The sequence below is a fragment of the Numenius arquata genome, chromosome W (genome assembly GCF_964106895.1).
Source record: "Numenius arquata chromosome W, bNumArq3.hap1.1, whole genome shotgun sequence".
In the NCBI taxonomy this organism is placed as follows: domain Eukaryota; kingdom Metazoa; phylum Chordata; class Aves; order Charadriiformes; family Scolopacidae; genus Numenius; species Numenius arquata.
Window position 1 is genome coordinate 2,992,141 of NC_133615.1, and position 22,988 is coordinate 3,015,128.

At 44.4% G+C, this 22,988-nt stretch overlaps 1 protein-coding gene across 1 annotated transcript in view; it reads left to right on the forward strand.

Annotated features, from left to right (window-relative positions):
* The window catches only part of LOC141476740 (dymeclin-like), a 219,126-nt gene that overhangs the window by 49,589 nt on the left and 146,549 nt on the right, over positions 1-22,988 (forward strand). The gene's annotated exons all lie outside the window — the stretch shown is intronic.

Genomic DNA, 22,988 nt, shown 5'->3' on the forward strand with positions numbered 1-22,988 from the left:
GGTAGGTTGACTAATGTTTTTTCCTGAATAGTACTTGGGTCCAATAGGACTTGGGTCTTTTGAGTCTGGAGAAGAGAAGACTGAGGGGGGATCTGATCAAGGCCTATAAATACTTCAAGGGTGGGTGTCAGGAGGATGGGGCCAGTCTTTTTTCAGTGGTGCCCAGGGACAGGAGAAGAGGAAATGGGCACAAACTTGAACGTAAGAAGTTCCACCTAAACATGAGGAGGACCTTCTTTGCTGTGAGGGTGTCAGAGCCCTGGAAGAGGCTGCCCAGAGAGGTGGTGGAGTCTCCTTCTCTGGAGACATTCCAACCCCACCTGGACGCTGCAACCTGCTCTTGGGTGGACCTGCTCTGGCAGAGGGGTTGGACTAGATGATCTCCAGAGGTCCCTTCCAACCCCACAGCATTCTGTGATTCTTTATGCCTGGATTCTGACCTTTCGTGGGCGGACTGTTTGCTATAGAGAGATAATGCCTGAAGAATATGAAAGACTCGATGCCTTAAGAAAGAGGGTTCTCGTGGTTTTTTGTACTATGTGCTCTGTTGTGCTTGGTGGTTGCTCCCATCCCCACACCAGATGTGTTTTATTGGTGTGTGTATTACATATAAAAATTCTTCCTAAAGGTTTTTCTTTTCCGTATGTTAAGAATAAAATATAATACATTGCTGACAGCATAGGTATATGTTATTTTCTTTTTCCCCGACAAACCAAATAACACTTTGCCAGTCGACTGCTGTTAAAAATGATGCGATTTATTTTTGTTCTTTTGTGAAATCCATTCCCTGGCGGCATCCCTACGGGGTATTAAAGTTCAGGCCGCAGAATGGTGTGCCAGAAACTCTTTTTGCAGCCCGTGACAGTGCCCGTGGATCTCCTCATGGAGGCAGTAAAAGAGCGTTGTCTGTCTCACCGGGTGAACACACCTCGCTGCTGCTGCTGCGTGAGACGAGGTTACGCGCCAGAAGGGACACCCGTCTCCCTTCTGGTTTCCAGTTTACACGCTGGAAGGTCGACTAGGGCCAATTTTGGGTTTGTGCCTGTAACGTTTAAATACGTCAAAAAACAATTGCTTGGTTTGCAGTTTATTTCAACAGAGAAGAGAAACGAATTAAATCATTCCCTACAACCTTTTTTTTTTATTCCTGAGGCCCAAGAGGTACATTCTCTTCCTTCTTTTCAATCCCTAGAGAAAAAAATTGCTCTGAAAATGTTTTTCAGAAGCGGTTTTCAGTGTGTGGTTTGTACTTTTGCGTAGTTCTCACTGTGGGTTTTTTTGATACCTCTACTTACCTGCTGGTTTTTATTCTTCTTGGTTCTATTCTTCTTGGTTTTAATCTCCCGGGTCACGCTTGAGTGTCTTGATACCTTAGTGCTGCCACAGGAAAAATAGCTTTTTCTTTTTTTTTTTTTCCCATTTCTGGTTACTCGATTGATTTATAAAGTCCATCTCAACTTCCACCACTCCTACCTCCCTCTGATATCATACCCCCCCCCCCCCCAATGACTTTTTACTTCTTGTATATCGAGTTTGCATTTTTTTTAATGCAAACTCTTCAGGTTTCAGCCTACGTCTGTTCTTGTCTCTTCCTACACTTCCACCCCCCTTGCTCCTCTTGAACCATTCTCTTAACAGCTCCCTTGGCAAACTCCTACGCTTATTTTCCTGCTTCTTTCGTGAGTACCTGAAGTGCCACCTCTTCTCCCGGTGAATTAAGTATCTTCATTTCAAGCTTTAATATATAAAGTGCTTTCGAATGACCTGCCTGGGAAAAGGAGGGGAAAAAATAAGTACCTCATCCTGTTAGAAAATAGAAATATTTTTTCCCTTTGTACCCAAAGAGTTGGTTAATGCTTTTTGTCTCATTATTTCCCCGTGTACGATGTTGGACTATAGATGAAACTTGGACACAGTAGGATTGGTAGAGTAAATGACATATTTGGACATCAAAATGGACATCACCTGGAAAAGTGCTGGGTCCTGCGCTTCGGTCACACCAACCCCATGGACACTACAGGTCTGGGGCAGAGTGGCTGGAGCTGTCTGGCAGAAAAGGACCGGGGGGTGTTGGTCAACTGTCGGCTGAACATGAGCCAGCAGTGTGCCCAGGTGGCCAAGAAGGCCACCAGCATCCTGGCCTGTATCAGAAACAGCGTGGTGAGTAGGACTCGGGAGGTGACCGTCCCCCTGTACCGGGCACTGGTGAGGCCCCACCTCGAGTACTGTGTCCAGTTTTTGGGCCCCTCACCACAAAAAAGACATTTGAGGTGCTGGAGCGTGTCCAGAGAAGGCCAACGGAGCTGGTGAGGGGTCTGGAGCACAAGTCTTGTGAGGAGCGGCTGAGGGAGCTGGGGATGTTCAGCCTGGAGAAAAGGAGGCTGAGGGGAGACCTTCTCGCTCTCTCCAACTCCCTGAAAAGAGGGTGTAGGCAGGGGGGATTTGTTCTCTTCTCCCAAGTCACAGGTGATGGGACAAGAGGAAACAGCCTCAAGTTGCACCAGGAGAGGTTCAGATTGGATATTAGGAAAAATGTTTCCATGGAAAGGGTTATTAAGCCTTGGAAGAGGCTGCCCAGGGCAGTGATGGAGTCACCATCCCTGGAGGGATTTAAAAGCCGGGCAGACGTGGTGCTGATGGACATGGGTTAGTGGTGGCCTTGGCAGTGTTGGGTTGATGGTTGGACTAGATGATCTTAAAAGTCCCTTCCAACCTGGAAAATTCTATGAGTCTATGATCTATAACATCTCCAAAGTAATTCTTTGTAATCCTTGGTTTTATATCGCAGCGGGTACATGGGTAGAGTGAAATACAAATTAGAAGGCAGCAACACGAACTGATAGTCTGTTCGGAACAGAAGCGTGCGTTTTGAGCAACGATCAGATGTGGAAAACTTAGATAGGATGTCTGTATGGTGTTATTTTAATGTATTTAGTAATCTTTACAGGATAAGAATTGAAAGAAGAATGGAAGAATTGAAAATTTATGTTGCTCACGGTCTTGGAAATACCACGTAATGCTTAAAAGAAGTTTACTGAAATAGTCTATATATTATCTACTTAGGATGAAAGGAGATAGGAGCCTGGTTTTAAAAAGTTTATTTTTGAAATGAGATTTGGAGGCCTAAAATAATTATTTTCCTTGTTAATTTGAAATTATTTAACTTAAGACCACAGTCATCTACCTTACCATTTATTATATTACGCGTATTTTGTAGCCGCTTGCACAGCAGCGGTAGATCTACACTTAGAAGAAGTACTTTAAATCCACACACACACCCCCCCTCCTCCTTGTGATAATTAGCCAAGATACGAGCCCAAGTTTACCCTTTCCCACAGTTCATCTTCTCCTGCCTCTCACCCTTCGTAGCCTGGTTTTTTTTGCCTCTCAACCCTGAAAACCATACGGCCAACATCCTCCCACCCATTCCTTCTCCCTGATTTGCCCTCTGCCTGCAAGTACCGTTCTCCATCCTGTCTATAAAATCCCTTAATTAAAAATATATTGCCAATTGCGTTATCCTCCAGTAGTTAATTAAGCAATTGTGGGTTTGGAGGGAGGAGGAGGAGAAATAATGATTTATTTTAACTTCGTAAAGGACATTCTTCTCTACTGAGTCAACTCTGTTTTGTCATGGCAGTCTTTTGGAAGGTTTGCAAAATAATTGTAAAGAGATGGTAGATCTATGTTGTTGATGCATAAACGACATACGTATGCATGATAGTAGAGATTAGACCTCCTATATTAGAAATCAGAGATTACTTTTCTTGTTTCACGGGGTACATTGACCCACTTGCCTTCAAATATTATTTTTTTTTTTGCTGGTTTTAAATCCCCTCCTCTCTTTTTTTTTTTTTAGAGTATTACTAGTATTTGCTGATTGATGGTCTGCAGTTCACCAAGTTGAGAGAAGTTTTTGAGGACGAGGAAAATTTTTTTAATTAGTCATTTTATTGCAAAATAAAACTCATTTTACAGTGAGGAACTGTCAAACAGGTGATATGATAAGGCAGGAAAATGTTAGTGCGACTCAAGACTATTGAAAAGGACATGGACCTGTTGGAACGGGTCCAGCGGAGGACCAGGAAGACGATCAGAGGGATGGAGCCCGTCTCCTATGAAGACAGGCTGAGAGAGCTGGGGTTGTTCAGCCTGGAGAAGAGAAGGCTCCGGGGAGACCTCATAGCAGCCTTCCAATATCTGAAGGGAGCTTACAGGAGAGCCGGAGAGGGACTCTTTGTCAGGAAGTGTAGCGACAGGACAAGGGGTAATGGTTTTAAATTGGCAGAGGGGAGATTTAGATGAGATATTAGGAGGAAATTGTTTGCTGTGAGGGTGGTGAGACCCTGGCCCAGGTTGCCCAGAGAAGCTGTGGCTGCCCCATCCCTGGAGGGGTTCAAGGCCAGGTTGGATGGGGCTTTGAGCAACCTGGTCTGGTGGGAGGTGTCCCTGCCCATGCCAGGGGGGTTGGAACTAGATGATCTTTAAGGTCCCTTCCAACTCTAACCATTCTGTGATTCTATGAAAAATGAGCCAGTTTAAATGGTTTCATTTGAAATAATTGATCCACTTTCTATTTTGCTATTAAAAAACCCAACACTTTAATGCATCTTAGGAGTTACTGCAACGGTAAGATCTAATTGACTTAGTTTGTGCTGTTTAGATGATTATAGCTCTAATGGGTAAGAAACTAATGAAAAGGCAGATTAATCTTCGTTAATCACCTGAGCAATCATCATAACTAATCTGGCCCACAAAGGTACTGTTGTAGCATTAATATAAATTGCAGAATTCGGTGTGTGATGGTCTATAATGGACTCATTTTCTCCTGTCTGTAACTCTTTGGTTGGATCTGGACAAACATCCCTGCCCGTTAATGACTTTCTGTCCTCTAAGTATCTACTTTACTCTGCATTATGTTATTCTGCTTGGAGTAGTCTAATTTATAATATCTAGATTAAAAGATGTCTAAGTAGAGAGCCACAAAAAGCTACTCATGATGTGTCTGTTGTTTATTACGATTCCACCAAGCTTTTTTTCTGCTAACAAATATCTCCGGCTGGTTGTTTCTACCTTCCAGAGCCTTTTTGTGATGTGTCACCGATCTGGTGTGTGATCTGCTACATAACTACAACCTCATCTGTCTCCCTGGAGCTTAGTCAATGTTTAGTTGCCTGCTTGTGCTCACCGTAATGAAAATGTAGATCCGAGACTTCTTTCCCACTTCTCTCCGTTCATCTTCCTTCTTGCTTCCAGTCTGTAAGAGCGTCATCTTTTTGTCACTGTAATCGTGGTGTTTTGACCTTCCTGAACGTGAAGATTCTGAATGTGAAGTCCAGATCTTTACTCTTTTTTTTTTTTTTAAGTTTCTCTAAAGATGTGTCTAAACTGGAGCAAAATGTGTGGCTGCAGCTTAAACACATGCTTTTGGAGACAAAGTAGTTGATTATTATATACCTGGTCTGGTGGGAGGTGTCCCTGCCCATGGCAGGGGGTTGGAACTAGATTGTCTTTAAGGTCCCTTCCAACCCAAATCATTCTATGATTCTGTGATAATTAGTAATGGTGTGGCTGTGGCAGGCTCGGTCTGCAAAAGCTTCCCAGCAAGTTGGGATGTAATGCAGCTTCCTCTTGACCAAAATCTGTGCTGCCATGAGGACCGTAGGAACTGGTTTGAAGTTGGCCTGACTTGGGTCCTTTTAGTCTGGAGAGGAGAAGACTGAGGGGGGATCTGATCAAGGCCTATAAATACTTCAAGGGTGGGTGTCAGGAGGATGGGGCCAGTCTTTTCTCAGTGGTGCCCAGGGACAGGACAAGAGGAAACGGGCACAAACTTGAACGTAAGAAGTTCCATCTCAACATGAGGAGGAACTTCTTTCCTGTGAGGGTGTCAGAGCCCTGGAAGAGGCTGCCCAGAGAGGTGGTGGAGTCTCCTCTGGAGACATTCCAACCCCACCTGGAGACGTTCCTGTGGGACCTGCTCTGGGTGGCCCTGCTTTGGCAGGGGGTTGGACTAGATGATCTCCAGAGGTCCCTTCCAACCCCATATGATTCTGTGATTTTTGATGGTAAACCACCAGTGATTTAGAACCACCTGGACAGGTCGCATAGACTTTTTGCTCTGGGACCTCTGCTCTTTTCATAGGCGCTGATGGCAACAACAGCAAAACATCCTTTCCCAAAAGAGCAATTTCTGCTGTAAAGTCCTGGGCTTCATAGTTCTTGGAAGCCTTCCATTGACTCTGCTGTGACTTCCACATTGGCAGGGAGCAAAGGGTAGGGTTTTTTAGTTTCTTTTAGAGAGGTAGAGGCTACTGGAGACCCTTGGCTGCCACCACCCTTATGGCAGTGCCTTGTCTCTTGCCCTATACATAGAATTGAAGCTCTTTAGGGCAGGGTGCATGGTTGAGTATATACAGACCATATTTAGGATACGTAGCGTAGCGAGACCGCGGTTCACGTCTAGAGCTTCTTGATTTCTCTGGTTGTACAAATCCTAATTATAACCATATGTTCCAGCTTGTTTACTGAGAATTCTGCAGCAAGTTTCACGAGGTGTGGTGGTGATTTATCTCCCTGACATTTATCCTCATATTCCAAAACCTGAGCAGCTTCAAATAACCCATTATATTTAAAAAAAAAAAAAAGAAAACTCAGTGGCTCAAAAATGATTTTTCTTCTTTATATCTTCAGGGGAAATTGCTTGTTAAAAGGAAACCGAGAATCAAGCTGATGTATTGTAACAACAAAAGTTTTAAAACTTGATATCTTGCAAGCGCTAGGGCTAGGCAAAAGGAATTTTATGTTGGTGAAGAGGAGGCGTTTCATGCTTTCCAAACTCTTCTTGGCTCTAGAGAAGTACAGAAATTGAGGTAAATACAGTATTTACAATTAAAAAAATAAATTGAGTTTGTCTTAAAAATAACTCATTATTAAAATTTAATAAGTCCTACAAATTTCTATTAGGGGCTGTTAAGAAATCTGTACCTCTTCGCTTTACGATCAAGTGTCAACAATTGTCTTCATCTCCTACGTAGCATTTATTTTTAGCAATAACTGTGAAAAATCTCTAAAAAGATTGTAAACACCATTATTTCAACATCGTTTTTGAAGATACTGCAAATGGTAGAGAGGCTTGACCGGGCCATCTAAGAAACGGACCAAAATCTGGGCAAAGTCTTCAGGTTTGGCATCTTCTTCCAGGAGGCCGAAGTGATGCTCGTGAAATATGAACAGATCTTCAGCTTTTTGCTGATCATCCTTCTGGCTGATAAATATGGAGGATGTAGGGTTAATATGTGACCAAAAGGGTGGGGTGTTTTCCATTAGTATGGAATATTATGGAACGTCGATAACCTGCGACTTAAAAATTCCATTAGGCATTTATTTTCCGTAATTTTGAAAGTCTCCAGTGAACCACTCAGGATGTGCTCGTTCTGCACGTTTTGGGATGAAAATGGCTCAGTTCAGGAAAAAGGATGCTCTGTTTGGTTTCAGGTGCACTGATACCATAGAATCAGAGAATGGTTTGGGTTGGAAGGGACCTCAAAGACCATCTAGTTCCACCCCCTGCCCTGGGCAGGGATACCTCCCACCAGACCAGGTTGCTCCAAGCCCTGTCCAACCTGGCCTTGAAGCCCATTTTATGATTGGGTTTGCTCTTAATATCTGATGGCTGGCAGGTCCCTTGGAGGGGTTGGAAGGGAGTGGAGAGGAGAAACCAAGTTGAATTCCAGGTCGGGGTGAGGCAGACTGATAAAGCACAATAAATTCGTAGTTTTCATATTGCTCTTTGTCAAAATTAGCAGGTCTGCTAATAGATTAAATTCATCTAAAGCTGCATTTGTTATTAAATTACACATTAACTGGGTTAATTACACATTAATATGGGTTCCCTTCATCCTCCTGCCAGATTCTACTATATCACCTATTATTTTTAGTTTATTTATTTTCTCATTTATGCATTATAGGTGAGGTGGGGAAGCTGAAAGTGTGTGTTTTCTGTTTAGTTTCCCGTTCCCTTTTGCCTTTCCTGTTCCCTTATTTTGCCTTTGCTCCTTCCCCAAAATAAGTAAAGACGGATTCATTTCTTTTTTAGCAGATCTGCAATGAAAATCTGTATTTTAAGCCTTTCCCCAGATAACTCCTGAAGTCTGGTAGGTTTTTAACATGTAGAAGGGGAAAGAAAAGAAGTTTATTCGTATTATATTTATTATTCCTATTTTTTATTATCTTGGGCATAAAATGACCTATTATGAGCAGCACAAGTCAGTTGTGGAAGTATTGCGTCGTGATCAAAACAGTTCAAGCTCTGAAACTTCAATAGATCAATAATTTTGTCAAGGGAGAGGAGAAATTGTTTCAAAGCTTAAAATGAATTAAAACAGCCTTTGCCTTGGAAAAGGAGTGGAATTAAAAAAAATTAAAGAGTACAATTGCATGGTTAGGGAGGTAATCGTACGTGGCTGGGAGATGAGGGAGGCAACTTCTGTCACTGAAGTGGACAAGAGCAATGAGTTTGCTTACCCGTTAATTGCATTAAATCCAGAAATTAAATCCTTAAATTAACGCAGCAGAGCTTCCGACGTAGACATCTTGCAGATACAGCAGAGCTTATGGCTTTCCAATCAGCAGTAGACATTATAATTTTAATTTACAGAACAGATCAGATCTCGCATATGAATTTGGTATGAATATAGCCTTAATCTGTGATGTCTGTTTACCCAACTGCAATATTTAAATATAAAGAATAGTTTAGTTAAGGAGCTTGCAGATCAACTCTTAATTAATGCTGGTACTTACGAGACAAGAATATTCCTTGCAGGAAGCGGTGGCTGTTTTGCCAATGCTTAGAACTTGTCCAGAAGGTGGATAATTAACTGCTGTGTTAACGAAGTCATTAATGCGTGCGGAAAGATGTCATTCTGACTGTTGAATATTCGTGGTGCAAAGGAAGAGAGGGCTTTTAGGATACGACGGCTGGTAGGTTTTGCAGGGGCTCTGAGGGAACTGAATCAAAACGCGAGTGTATTACAAAGCAAAACTTTCATTCGTCCCAAAACTCAAAATCAGATGAACACTTGAATCTGATTAATCAGTAATGAAAATATTTGTGGGCATAACACAGAATCACGGAATGATATGGGGTTGGAAGGGACCTCTGGAGATCATCTAGTCCAACCCCCCTGCCAGAGCAGGTCCACCCAGAGCAGGTTGCACAGGAACATGTCCAGGTGGGGTTGGAATGTCTCCAGAGAAGGAGACTCCACCACCTCTCTGGGCAGCCTCTTCCAGGGCTCTGCCACCCTCACAGGAAAGAAGTTCCTCCTCATGTTGAGATGGAACTTCTTACGTTCAAGTTTGTGCCCGTTTCCTCTTGTCCTGTCCCTGGGCACCACTGAAAAAAGCCTGGCCCCATCCTCCTGACACCCACCCTTGAAGTATTTATAGGCCTTGATCAGATCCCCCCTCAGGCTTCTCTTCTCCAGACTCAAAAGACCCAAGTCCCTCAGCCTTTCCTCATCAGAGAGATGCTCCAGTCCCCTCATCATCTTCATAGCCCTTTCGACATCTCTAGTTCAAAATTGCCATCGTACAGATTGATACAGAGACTTTCAGCCTCGACTAGAATCCTAAATGGGTAATTTTTAATTTTGTTAAGCCACATTGTCTTTATACATCTGGATGGGGCTTGTAGTATGTTTTCTCTTGAGCCTTGTTGGGTAGGTACTTAGCACATATTTACAGTATTGTCTATATAGGGATGCAAAGATGCTGGGAGGGCTGGAGCCCCTCTGCTGTGAGGACAGGCTGAGAGAGTTGGGGGGGTTCAGCCTGGAGAAGAGAAGGCTCTGGGGAGACCTTAGAGCCCCTTCCAGTCCCTCAAGGAGCTCCAGGAAAGCTGGGGAGGGACTCTTGATCAGGGAGGGGAGCCACAGGACGAGAGGGAAGGTTTTAACCTGAAAGAGGGGAGATTAAGATGAGATGTGGGGAAGAACTTCTTTGCTGTGAGGGTGGTGAGAGCCTGGCCCAGGTTGCCCAGAGAAGCTGTGGCTGCCCCATCCCTGGAGGGGTTCAAGGCCAGGCTGGATGGGGCTTGGAGCAACCTGGTCTGGTGGGAGGTGTCCCTGCCCATGGCAAGGGGGTTGGAATTGGATGATCTTTAAGGTCCCTTCCAAGCCAAACCATTCTATAATTCTATATGGACCAAAGTGTTTGGTTTTTGAGGGTTGATTTCACAAATAATTTCACTTCAACAGCTATAGTTTATAATGAACAATTCTTGTTTGAGAAGAAAATTGTTCTTCTTAATGTTTGAGCATAAAAGACCTTGGAAGTCTTTCCATCTTTCTTTATTTCTCTGGATTATAGCTGTACTTCCTTGTTTTTGTAGACCCGTGGAGGAGTTAAGCTCTGCAAAGAATGATCTAAGATTTAATGAGGCCTTTGACTAAAATCTTTGTCTTAAAGCAACAAAGACAAACCCTTAATACGATTATAACATAGTTATTTTTTACTTCATGTTCTAGAAGAGCCAACGGTAATTAAACGTGTTCTGCCAAACTGTAGTTTCCAACACAAGTCTGAGATTTTTACATAACCTGATAAATGGCTATTTTTCCTTTTGAGCAAGCCATCAAAAACATTTTCCTTCTTTCTGCGAAAGGCTTCCCGGCCAAATTAAGAGCAAAGCCAACCGGATCATGTGCTCAGCGGCGTATTAGGAGAAACTATTTTAACAGTTGCCGATTTGAATTTAATTTCCTTGTCCTGAAGCCAGTTTACTATTGTTGAGTAATTTGGAACTTTTCTTTTCTGATTGAAGTTTGAAGTTCTGGGTATGTGGTAGTAGAGCAGGGAATATTAATTTTCGTGACAGTTGGGGTTTGTTTGTCAATTTTTCTCTTTCAAGCGAGTGGCATTTTCCAGAGTGACTCACTTTGGAGGAAAGAAAAATACTATTAACGAGAAAAGAATGTGGCACCTAGGAATAGACATCCTGGTGAAAAGAATGGATTTCCATTAGTGAAAAATAAATTTCTGTATTACGTGGAAATTCAAGTATTATCCTTATAGGAAAGTGTGAATTTTTGCTTGCTTCTCAGCAATTTGATTTTTAGTTGGATTTTGAATTTGCACCATTTCCAGAGCCGTGCTGCTGCCAAGCTGTGTCAGTCCATGTCCAACTGATGGCTATAGCTGTCACAGGTTGGGGGACATGGCTTAGACCCAAGTTACACGGAGAAGAGAAGGCTCTGGGAGGCCTTAGAGCCCCTTCCAGTCCCTCAGGGGGCTCCAGGAAAGCTGGGGAGGGACTCTTGATCAGGGAGGGGAGCCATAGGAGGAGGGGGAAGGGTTTTAAACTGCAAGAGGGGAGATTGAGATGAGATGTGGGGAAGAACTTCTTTGCTGTGAGGGTGGTGAGACCCTGGCCCAGGTTGCCCAGAGAAGCTGTGGCTGCCCCATCCCTGGAGTGGTTCAAGGCCAGGTTGGAGGGGCCTTTGATCAATGTGGTCTGGTGGGAGGTGTCCCTGCCCAGGTCAGGGGGCTGGAACTCAATGATCTTTAAAGTCCCTTCCAACCCAAACCATTCTATGATTCCATGACATGCTGCTGTTGTGCACACCAGACTGCTGGCTGGGGGGGGTGGAGCCGCATCAGGACAGGCTTCATGATAAAGCTCCACCCCAATCACTCTGCTCTCCACTAATTGCAGCTGAAGGGTTAGAGCAAGTGGGAAGAGATGACACTTTGCTGGTGTCAGCTGTGCTTTGCTTTCCCAAAAGTGTCCACAAGAGAAAGTGTTTGAGTCTTAGAAGGACAGCTTTAATGTTGTCCTGGTGATGTAGTCACTATGTTCTACAAAGGGGAGGTTTGTAGAGAGGCGATATTTTTCATTAGACCAATTACTGCAGTTGGAATTACACCGGGACATACGTGAAGTGTAGCACCACATATTCTACCCAAACCATCTTCAGATGGCACAGCTTCCAAGAATTTAACCTTAGGAGAGGGCTTAAAGGCTTCGACGTAAGCACCCAAAGGAAGATAGAATCATAGAATTGTCCAGGTTGGAGTGGACCGTTGTCGTCATCGAGTCCAACCATCAGCCCAACACTGACAAAACCATCACTAACCCATGTCCCTCAGCACCACGTCTGCCCGGCTTTTAAATACCTCCAGGGACGGTGACTCCACCACTGCCCTGGGCAGCCTCTTCTGATGCTTGACGTCTCTTTCTGTGAAGAAAAGCTTCTCTAACCATTTTACTGGGAACGGTATTGGGACCCTGAAATATAAATTTTGTTAGGAACACTGTAGCTGGAATACAGCTTTATTCGTTTAATCTTTCATCAGAAAATATTTGAGTTTAATAAAACTAAGCTTTATAAACTTATGGCTGTATCTTTTCCACCTGGAAGGTAAGAGAAGGACTAGATAGATGAGAGGCTGGAGAGGAAGGCACAGAAGTCCTCTTTCCCACTTATTTTGGAGCATTTTTGTGAGGTTTGAAGTAGGCTGTTGTCGGGGAACTGCTGCGATTCAGTGGAAGGATTTTCCTTGGCCGAGATCCAAGCCTTGTCTTCCTGTTGTGGATATTAATAATGACAGAGTTGAGACCCTGTCGCTCCTCTGCTGTATAGCGTAGGTAGTAAATTCGGAAACTAGGTTTCAGAGGAGAATTGTGGTCAGGAACAGGACAAGGTTTTCTGTCGAAATGAAAAATTTCACAATGTGTCTGACTCTGCAATAAATCCTTATAATTGTTCAAGGACGGAATTTCCTAGCGTTCCTGCTAATATTTTGGATTTTTGCTCAGCGTTATGAGGATCCGTAGCTGATGCATATACAGACCTGTAGGCTCTGTCTGACTGAAGTGAAAATTTTTCCTTTCCCGTTGGTCTTGGTTCACCCAAAACCCTCTCATTAAATGAGTTGATTTTAAGCTGCGGCTGACATCCAAAATCACTTTAAGTCTATTTATTTCCGCCAGGGACGTTCATGAGTCTTCTGTATTAACAAGTTTTAACCTGCGTGGGGCAATGTTCCACCCTCAAGCACCCTAAAGGCTTGTAGACTTACATCGGTAGACTTTCCCAAGTCAGCTTCACCTGGCACTTAATAATTAGGCTTCAATAAGGGATTTAAGGCTGGCTGCCGGATTCATTTTGCACTTCACATCTTGTGAAGACTATACCTAAAATGTACAGACCTTCATCAGAAACCCCGTTCCTAGAACACAGGGTGGTTATAACGGGATGCACAGGGCTGTCAAGAGGACGTTCCGCAGAAGATCATACCTCTTTCTGCCATAAGACCTGGAATCACCATCCTGAGTCTACACAAGTGAGATGTCCTGGTGGATGCTCACAGCAGCTATGGTGGCTGAAGGGTTTTAGGAAGGGGCAGGAGGCATTTCTTACACAGGGTTTGCTTTTCATTTTCACAGAATTTTTGTTTTCATAGAATCACAGAATGATAGAGGTTGGAAGGGAGCTCTGGAGATCATCTCGTCCAACCCCCTGTCAAAGCAGGTCCACCCAGAGCAGGTTGGACAGGAACCCATCCAGGTGGGTTTGGAATGTCTCCAGAGAAGGAGACTCCACCACCTCTCCGGGCAGCCTCTTCCAGGGCTCTGCCACCCTTAAAGGAAAGAAGTTCCTCCTCATGTTGAGATGGAATTTCCCGTGTTCCAGCTTGTGCCCGTTGCCCCTTTTCCTGTCACCAGGCACCACTGAGAGGAGTCCGGCCTCATCCTTTTGCCACCTGCCCTTTAGATATTGCTCAGCATTGATGAGGTCCCCTCTCAGTCTTCTCTTCTCCAGGCTGAACAGCCCCAGGTCTCTCAGCCTTTCCTCATCAGACAGATGCTCCAGTCCCTTCATCATCTTTGTAGTGTCCTCTGTCCCCTCTCCAGCAGTTCCCTGTCCTTCTTGAACTGGGGGGCCTGGAACTGAACCGCTTTCTCTTCCTCCTTTCTTTTCTTTTAGAGAATTGGGGAGTGGGAAACTGAAGTCTGGCATTTCATTTTGTTAAAAAAAAAAGGAAGAAGAAAGAAAAAGAAGAGAGCTTTTTGCCATCCTGTTATAACTCCTCCTCCTGAGAACAGTCTTAGATATTTTTCCTATGTATTCTCAAGGAAAATCCTGTATTACAGTTATCAAGCTTACAAACTTTTATTTTGGCCTGGCAAAGAAACGTGTCATTTCTTTAAACGGGAATTTAACTAGAGGCTGCGTGCCTTAGGGCTTTTCTTTTTTTCCAACTGCATGAGCTGATCTTACATTACCCTCTGAATATTTTGCTTTGAAGTTTTTGTGTAAACATATCAGAAGCTCTGCAGCTCTTTCTCGAAAGAGAACAGACCCTGAGAGTTGCCATTAAATATAGATGACAAGGGCAAATTCTAGGATGTGTGGTATGAAAGGCTCCCTATTGCTCTACAGGGCAAAGGACGTGTATTTATGGCTTTAAAGCTGGGTATGGAGCTCGTTCTGGGATGTGGTTGTCCGCAGAGACATCGTGCAGCATCCCAGGGAATGTAGGAAAGAAGGGACATTTCTTGATGATGCTCTGAAATTTATAGTGGTGGAGGAAATGTAGGAGCATTTCATTTTTCCTAGTATACCAGGTGGTGTATATTTGTTGTATTGTGGTTTTTTTAAACAGTTATGTTGAAAATTATCAGAAAACCACAATTAGAACAAATGTAAAGTCATAGAATCATAGAATTGTCCAGGTCAGAAGGGACCTTTAAGATCATCTAATCCAACCATTAACCTAACTGATAAAAACCATCACTAAACCATGTCACTGAGCACTATGTCAACCTGTCTTTTAAATACCTCCAGGGATGGTGACTCCACCACTTCTCTGGGCAGCCCATTCCAAGGCTTAATTTTTCCTAATATCCAATCTGAACCTCCTGTGGCACAACTTGAGGCCATTTCCTCTTGTCCTATCACCTGTTCCTTGGGAGAAGAGACCGACCCCCCCCTGGCTACACCCTCCTTTCAGGGAGTTGTAGAGAGCAAGAAGGTCTCCCCTCAGCCTCCTTTTCTCCAGGCTGAACACCCTCAGCTCCCTCACAAGACTTGTGCTCCAGACCCTTCACCAGCTCCGTTGCCCTTCTCTGGACTTGCTCCAGCACCTCAATATCTTTTATGTATAAATATATATGTACCTCAATGTCTTATATATAAGTCGCAATACTTAAGCATCTGAAGAAGGACGATGATGTAGCCTTCCAGTTAGAAACTGGGGGGATACAACGTCTGGCGGGAACGCTGTGATAAAATGTCTCCTGCCGCTTTCGGTCCTGAAGCTGTACGTGACATCTTTCAGATGAACGAGCTTAAAGCTTAAAATGCAATTTTGGAATTTCTTGATATCTAGATATTTGAATAATCATATGAAGAACTTGTATTTCTGTAGTCAACTGCGAACACTGAGGTCTTCTGTGTTAAGAGCTGTTTCTTATAGAAAATTGTGGCAAATGGAACAAAATAAGTCTAAAGAAAACAGTTTTACTAAAAGGAGGACATAATTGCTTTATTTTCCAAGTAAAATATTTGGAACACCGTTGGGTTTCTTTAGTGCAAGGTCAGGCAAGATATCTTGACTGTGAAGAGAGATTGCATTTCATCCAAACATGGATGGGACTGGCTTCAGAGCTTCTCAAGGCACTAGGCCAGACTTGTCCTAAAGTCATATCTTCGCTGGGGAATCTTAATACAGTTGAAATTGTAGATATTGGAAATAAATTCTGTCCTCAAAAGCTTTCTGGGAACTGAAACAGGAAGGTTGCTACTTGTGGTGAGCTATGAGAAGGGCCACAAAGATGCTGCGAGGGCTGAAGCACCTCTCCTATGAAGGCAGGCTGAGAGAGTGGGATTGTTCAGCCTGGAGAAGAGAAGGCTCCGGGGAGACCTCCTTAGAGCCCCTTCCAGTCCCTAAAGGGGCTCCAGGAAAGCTGGGGAGGGACTCTTGATCAGGGAGTGGAGCCATAGGATGAGGGGGAAGGGTTTTAAACTAAAAGAGGGGAGATTGAGATAAGATATTGGGAAGAACTTCTTTGCTGTGAGGGTGGTGAGACCCTGGCCCAGGTTGCCCAGAGAAGCTGTGGCTGCCCCATCCCTGGAGGTGTTCAAGGCCAGGTTGGACGGGGCTTTGATCAACGTGGTCTGGTGGGAGGTGTCCCTGCCCATGGCAGGGGGGTTGGAACTGGATGATCTTTAAGGTCCCTTCCAACCCAAACCATTCTATGATTCTCCCAAAATCAAATCTGAGATGTGCACACCTCAATTTCTAGAGGTAGACCTGCTCTTGAGGCTAATCTGAGTCATGGAATGGAGTTTGCCGATGTGCTTCAACATAACCTCACTTTGTTACGGAGAAGTCTTTACTGATTTCAGGCATTTTTTTCCCCTGCTTGACTTCCTCTTCTGTTTTTCATTTTGTGTGCTGTCATTTCTGTTAAAAGTTAAATCTGTTGAAAGTTAAATTAGAGGGTTGCTGCACAACGTAGTCTTCAAGGTGGTGGTTGTTGCTTCTAGGTCGGAGCAGCCTTGGGAGATGGACAGAAGTTATAAAGCCTCTGATTTTTGTACGGGTTGTTCTTGGATGGGAATTACGTGTATTCTAGGGTTAGGGAACTGCTTATTATGTAAAGGCTTTATGTGATTGAAAGTGCAGCATTTTACATTTCTTGCAATTAAATAAGTTGTCCTGAAATAGTCTTTAGCAGAGATGGAAAATGTGCTCGTTAGCCACGTTCCTATTCTTACCCGATGTTCTCTTAAATTTTTCTGTAAACTTTAGGCTTGCAATGGCTGCTGTTGCTACGTTTTTCTCTTAATTACTCTATCGGTAGAGAATTGCTTAGCAGTGAAGATTTATGTAAGTTTTTCCCCTTCGTGAGATCTATTTACTCTCCCTATCCCGAGTTCTGAAATACTCCCAAGCTCTGCGAAAGTTGTACCGTTTCCCAAACAAACAATTTTTAGCTGCTGTAGCAGTCGGGGAACAACAGTCCTGGTGACAGCCCTCTGTGCAACCGAGTGATTTAATTGCAGCGTTAAAATGAACAAATGCAGGAAAACCATCGGTCTGAGCGGATTTGCTATTTATGCTACTGCTGCTTCATGGCTCGAAAATCCGTTATGTTTAATATGAGCTCCCCTGGGACTGTGTAAGTTTATTAAATATAAAGTGTATTGAGTGATATGAAGAAAATAGAATCATAGAATTGTCCAGGTTGGAAGGGACCTTTCAGATCATCGAGTCCAACCATCAACCCAACACTGCCAAGTCCACCACTAACCCATGTCCCTCAGCACCACGTCTGCTCGGCTTTTAAATCCCTCCAGGGATGGTGACTCCACCACTGCCCTGGGCAGCCCATTCCAAGGCTTAATAACCCTTTCGTGTAAAAATTGTTCCTAATATCCAATCTGAACCTCTCCTGGTGCAACTTGAGGCTGTTTCCTCTTGTCCCATTTCCTGTGACTTGGGAGAAGAGACCGACCCCCCCTGGCTACACCCTCCTTTCAGGGAGTTGTAGAGAGCGAGAAGGTCTCCCCTCAGCCTCCTTTTCTCCAGCTGAACACCCCCAGCTCCCTCAGCCGCTCCTCACAAGACTTGTGCTCCAGACCCTTCACCAGCTTCGTTGACCTTCTCTGGACCTGCTCCAGCCCCTCAATGTCTTTTTTGTGGTGAGGGGCCCAAAACTGGACACAGCCCTCGAGGTGGGGCCTCACCAGTGCCCAGGACAGGGGGACAGTCACCTCCTGAGTCCTGCTCACCACGCTGTTCCTGACACAGGCCAGGATGCTGGTGGCCTTCTTGGCCACCTGGGCACAGTGCTGGCTCATGTTCAGCCGACAGTTGACCAACACCCCCCGGTCCTTTTCTGCCAGACAGCTCCAGCCACTAAATAACTACTAAATAATTAATAGATTGTAAAAATTTTGTCTCTTCCTCCACTGTTTTTCTGTTCCCTCGGTGAATTCTGTCTCCTTATAAAAGCCTCTCACAGAATCACAGAATGATATGGGGTTGGAAGGGACCTCTGGAGATCATCTAGTCCAACCCCCCTGCCAGAGCAGGTCCACCCAGAGCAGGTCCCACAGGAATGTGTCCAGGTGGGTTTGGAATGTCTCCAGAGAAGGAGACTCCACCACCTCTCTGGGCAGCCTCCTCCAGGGCTCTGCCACCCTCAAAGTGAAGAAGTTCCTCCTCATGTTGAGATGGAACTTCTTATATTCACTCTCGGAAATTAAGGTTTAGGTAAACTTCTTTTGAACAATATATAGAGAATAAAATCTACTAATTAATTTCTATATCAATCAACTAAAATGTTTTAAAATCCTGTGGAGCTTGTCTAATCAGGTTTAATGAGTTGTCACATAATTTGTAGCTACTTGTAGATTTTTCGCTCTTGCTAAATAGAAAACCTTTATCTTTGCCGTTTGGCTTCTCCGTTTTTTTGCTGGAAGAAGGAAAAATAACCTGGTGGGCTTTTTGCAGTTTTTGTATATTAGAAAATAATGTGTTCTCAATCACTGTTACAGTGTTTCTCTTCCTGTCTTTTTAATAGCGTCTATTTTTCCCTTTCCCCCCTGTGTTTCTCACTCTCTCTTCCCACCACAACCACCACCAGTCTCTTAAAACTCATGGCGTTCCAGCTATAAGAATCACAGAATGATATGGGGTTGGAAGGGACCTCTGGAGATCATCTAGTCCAACCCCCTGCCAAAGCAGGTCGCACAGGAACATCTCCAGGTGGGGTTGGAATGTCTCCAGAGAAGGAGACTCCACCACCTCTCTGGGCAGCCTCTTCCAGGGCTCTGCCACCCTCACAGCAAAGAAGTTCCTCCTCATGTTGAGATGGAACTTCCCATGTTCCAGTTTGTGCCCATTTCCTCTTGTCCTGTCCCTGGGCACCACTGAAAAAAGACCGGCCCCGTCCTCTTGACACCCACATATTTTAAGTCATTTTTCAAGTCGTTTCAGCATCTTATCGGCATGTCAAGAACTGGCCTATTTGCAAATTGCAGCACTCGATTCGTAAAGCATATAAACCGCTTAAAAGTTTGCTTCGGCAGATATTTAGAGCTCTCCAGTTAATTAATTATCAATTAACGTTTGGCTGTGGTTTGGCACGTAGTTGAAACAAGCACAAGATGGAAACCTGAAATACGTGTAATTATTACACCTTATGTACAAATTAATCCCTTGGTTGTGTTGAACTGATGTTTTCCCTCTGGATTTACCCTCCTCGGGAGGCCGGCTTTGAAAAGCAATAATGAGTGTATAAATGAAAATGTATCGTTCCGTCTGCTCAGTGTGGGCGTCACGCTCGACATAATTCCTTCTGAAGCCTGGTGTCCGTTATGGAAATCATCATTGTATCCTTGCTGGAGCGTAGGAAGGGATTTTATAATCTGCTGGAACTCCCAAATGCTTTTAAGTAGAATTCAATGTGGTCCGCTGGCCGTAAATTATAACCGTGCCTGCACGTGGGTGTCTTATCGTTAAACTCTTATTGCCTGCGTCAGAAGTGTGGGAGGTAATAAAAGCTTGGGCCGTAATAGGTGAGAGATTGTACGTTTTCTCTTTAAAAATTGTTCTGGATGTAGTTTGGAGTCCTTTAATTCCCATCTTCCTCAAAGAAATGAATGCTGTGTTTGGGATATTAATTAAGCAGTACCGTGTTTTGATTTTTGCTTTTGGGCTTGTACCAAGCGGTGATTAAAAACGAAGTTAATGAGGTCCGTAGGCTCTCCTTGAGTATTTAAGGCACGTTTACGCGACTTCAGATTGTTTGAGGTATTTGAGTTAGAACTGGAAGCTTCCAAGACTCAGCTGGATGAAGCCCTGAGCAACATGATGTGACCCCGTTGCTGCCCCAACTTGGAGCAGGAGGTTGGACCAAAGACCTTCTGAGGTCCCTTCTGGCCTGGATCATCCTGTGATCTTATGCTCTGAAAAATTATCTCTTCCTTTCTACTCAACTTTTTACAACTTTTTGGTCTTTTCCATCCTTTTCGTCTGGTTTCTACGTCAGGGCGGTCCTTATTGTGGAGGCAGGTGTTTCTAGGCAAGAGAATTCAGGCAACAGAAGCTCCGTTTACCTGTAAATATATCTACGGTGAGGATTCCTGGGTGTGAAATTAGTAGGAATAGTAAAAAGTAAAGATATGCATTGCTTTAGTTATACACCTGAAGTCCATATACTTATTCAGGACTTTGTGGATGTTGACTCTTGTGGGAAAATGCCACATGTCTTAGAAAAGAAATCGTAGAATCATAGACGGCTTGGGTTGGAAGGGACCTTCAAGATCATCCAGTTCCAACCCCTTGCCGTGGGCAGGGACACCTCCCACCGGACCAGGTTGCTCAAAGCCCCGTCCAACCTGGCCTTGAACCCCTCCAGGGATGGGGCAGCCACAGCTTCTCTGGGCAACCTGGGCCAGGGTCTCACCACCCTCACAGCAAAGAACTTCTTCCCCAGATCTCATCTCAATCTCCCCTCTTTCAGTTTAAAACCGTTCCTCATCCTATCGTGATACAGTTGTGAATGTTTGTCTGTCTGGCCAGCTGTAGAAGTGATGCTGGTTTAGCTACAGCTGTCGGATGGCTGGAGCAAAAGCAAATTGCGTTTGGCCAACGGGATTGTCATTGCAGTGGTACAATGACAAAGCTGGTGGATGAGGGAAGGGCGGTTGAGGTTGTCTACTTGGCTTTATTACGGCTTTTGACAGTCTCCCGTAGCATCTTTGAATGGAGTGTTTTTCTCTAGATGGGTAAACTACTACGTGGGTGAGAAACTGGCTTAAAGAGTGGTGATTTGTCCTCCCTCCATCACGCCATTATGTTTCTGTCTTCCTACTGTCAGAACATCTAAACATCTTGGAGCGTTTTCACTTTGATCAACCTCGAGTCAAAGGCGTGGGGGAAAGGGTGGTTGTACTCAAGAGATCTGAATATCAATGTTTTGGGTAACTGTAAAGGTTGGAGCTGACACTTTTAGGGGACTATCATTAAGTCCTGAGATTTCTTTCTTAAATGGGAATAGTTAATATAGAATTTGCTGTGGTGTGTAGCTTAGATTCCTTACCCCCGCCATGTGTCTATATGTCCTACCTTGCATTTGTCACCCTGGTAGGTAGTTGACTTTCCATCAGGAGATTGTTCTGTGACTCTTAATCGCTTTAGATTTGATGATCTGCAATAGATTTTTGTATTTTCAGATTTTAACCCAAGTGCTTTGTTGATTTTTAAGATACGTGTGGAAAATCGGAGGTGTTAGTACCCCGGGTAGCCATATGGTACTCTACAGATAATCTGCCTTCATTATGCAAACTGACCATTTATTCCTTTATTTAGGCCACGTTTCTTATTCTGTTAGAAGTTTGATTTTTTTAAATTTAATTTTCTTAAAAGACAAAGTCTCTTAGAAATCCAATTGTAGGGGGTTTCTCCACCGGGAGAAAGACCTGGGAGTCCTGGTGGACAATAGGATGCCCATGAGCCAGCAATGTGCCCTTGTGGCCAAGAAGGCCAATGGCATCCTGGGGGGCATCAGGAAGAGGGTGACCAGCAGGTGGAGGGAGGTCATCCTCCCCCTCTGCTCTGCCCTGGGGAGGCCCCAGCTGGAGCAGTGGGACCAGTTCTGGGCTCCCCAGTTCAAGAAGGACAGGGAACTGCTGGAGAGGGGACAGCAGAGGGCTACAAAGCTGCTGAGGGGCCTGGAGCATCTCTCTGATGAGGAAAGGCTGAGGGACTTGGGTCTTTTGAGTCTGGAAAAGAGAAGCCTGAGGGGGGATCTGATCAAGGCCTATAAATACTTCAAGGGTGGGTGTCAGGAGGATGGGGCCAGTCTTTTTTCAGTGGTGCCCAGGGACAGGACAAGAGGAAATGGGCACAAACTTGAACATGGGAAGTTCCATCTCAACATGAGGAGGAACTTCTTTCCTGTGAGGGTGGCAGAGCCCTGGAAGAGGCTGCGCAGGGAGGTGGTGGAGTCTCCTTCTCTGGAGACATTCCAACCCCGCCTGGACACGTTCCTGTGGGACCTGCTCTGGGTGGCCCTGCTTTGGCAGGGGGTTGGACTAGATGATCTCCACAGGTCCCTTCCAACCGCATGTCATTCCGTGATTCTGGGTGCAATTCCGCATTCACTTCCAGTCCAACAGAATTATGAGCTGCTGTTGAAAGGAGCCCAAACCACACACTACTGCTTCTCCCTGCGTGTTTCTCCCTCTCCCTTTTTTTGCTTATATTTGCATTTGCGTGGCCATGTGATGAGCTGTCACGGAGATCTGAGCTGGCTGAAAATTGTCCTTCCCCTCAACTTGGCTAAAGAAATTAAATTTCCTGTGCGACTACACAAATATTAGGGTTTTATTCAAGAAGGGAACAGAAAGTGGTTAGAAATGTTCAAAGGGAAGGGGATGCTGGTTTAAAAAACCCCGTTGATGTGCTTTTTATCAACTTGGTTGCTCTTATTCCTGTTCGTTGACTCCTTCAAAGAGTTTTGAAAGGTCTGCGAGATAAACGTATGGATAAATATTATGGAAATGGGAAGGGTCAGTGCAACATTGCTAATAGGTATGACTTAGCTATATAAGAGCCTGATTTGAATCTTCTCCCAAAAAAATCATGAGTTATCCATGTATCTCCTGATTGTAGTCACTGCTCTGCCTACAGGGAAGGTACGGAGATGTGTCCTGCATCCAAAGGAGCTCTTTGTGGATGGGTGTTGCAATCACCAGCTTATGCTTCTCTATTTTGTTTGAGGATTTTAAAATAGAGTTACTTTAGCTCTGGCAGGTGAGCGCTCTGGTCTCGATGATTTGCGGCTCTTCTGAATTTCTTCCTAAATCTTCTCCTGACCCTTCATCTAAAGACTAGTTTTCCAAAGGCCAGCCTTCTGTTGAGCCTTATTCTGCTTGAAGATGACCAACTGCTCCTTCCGCTTGTCT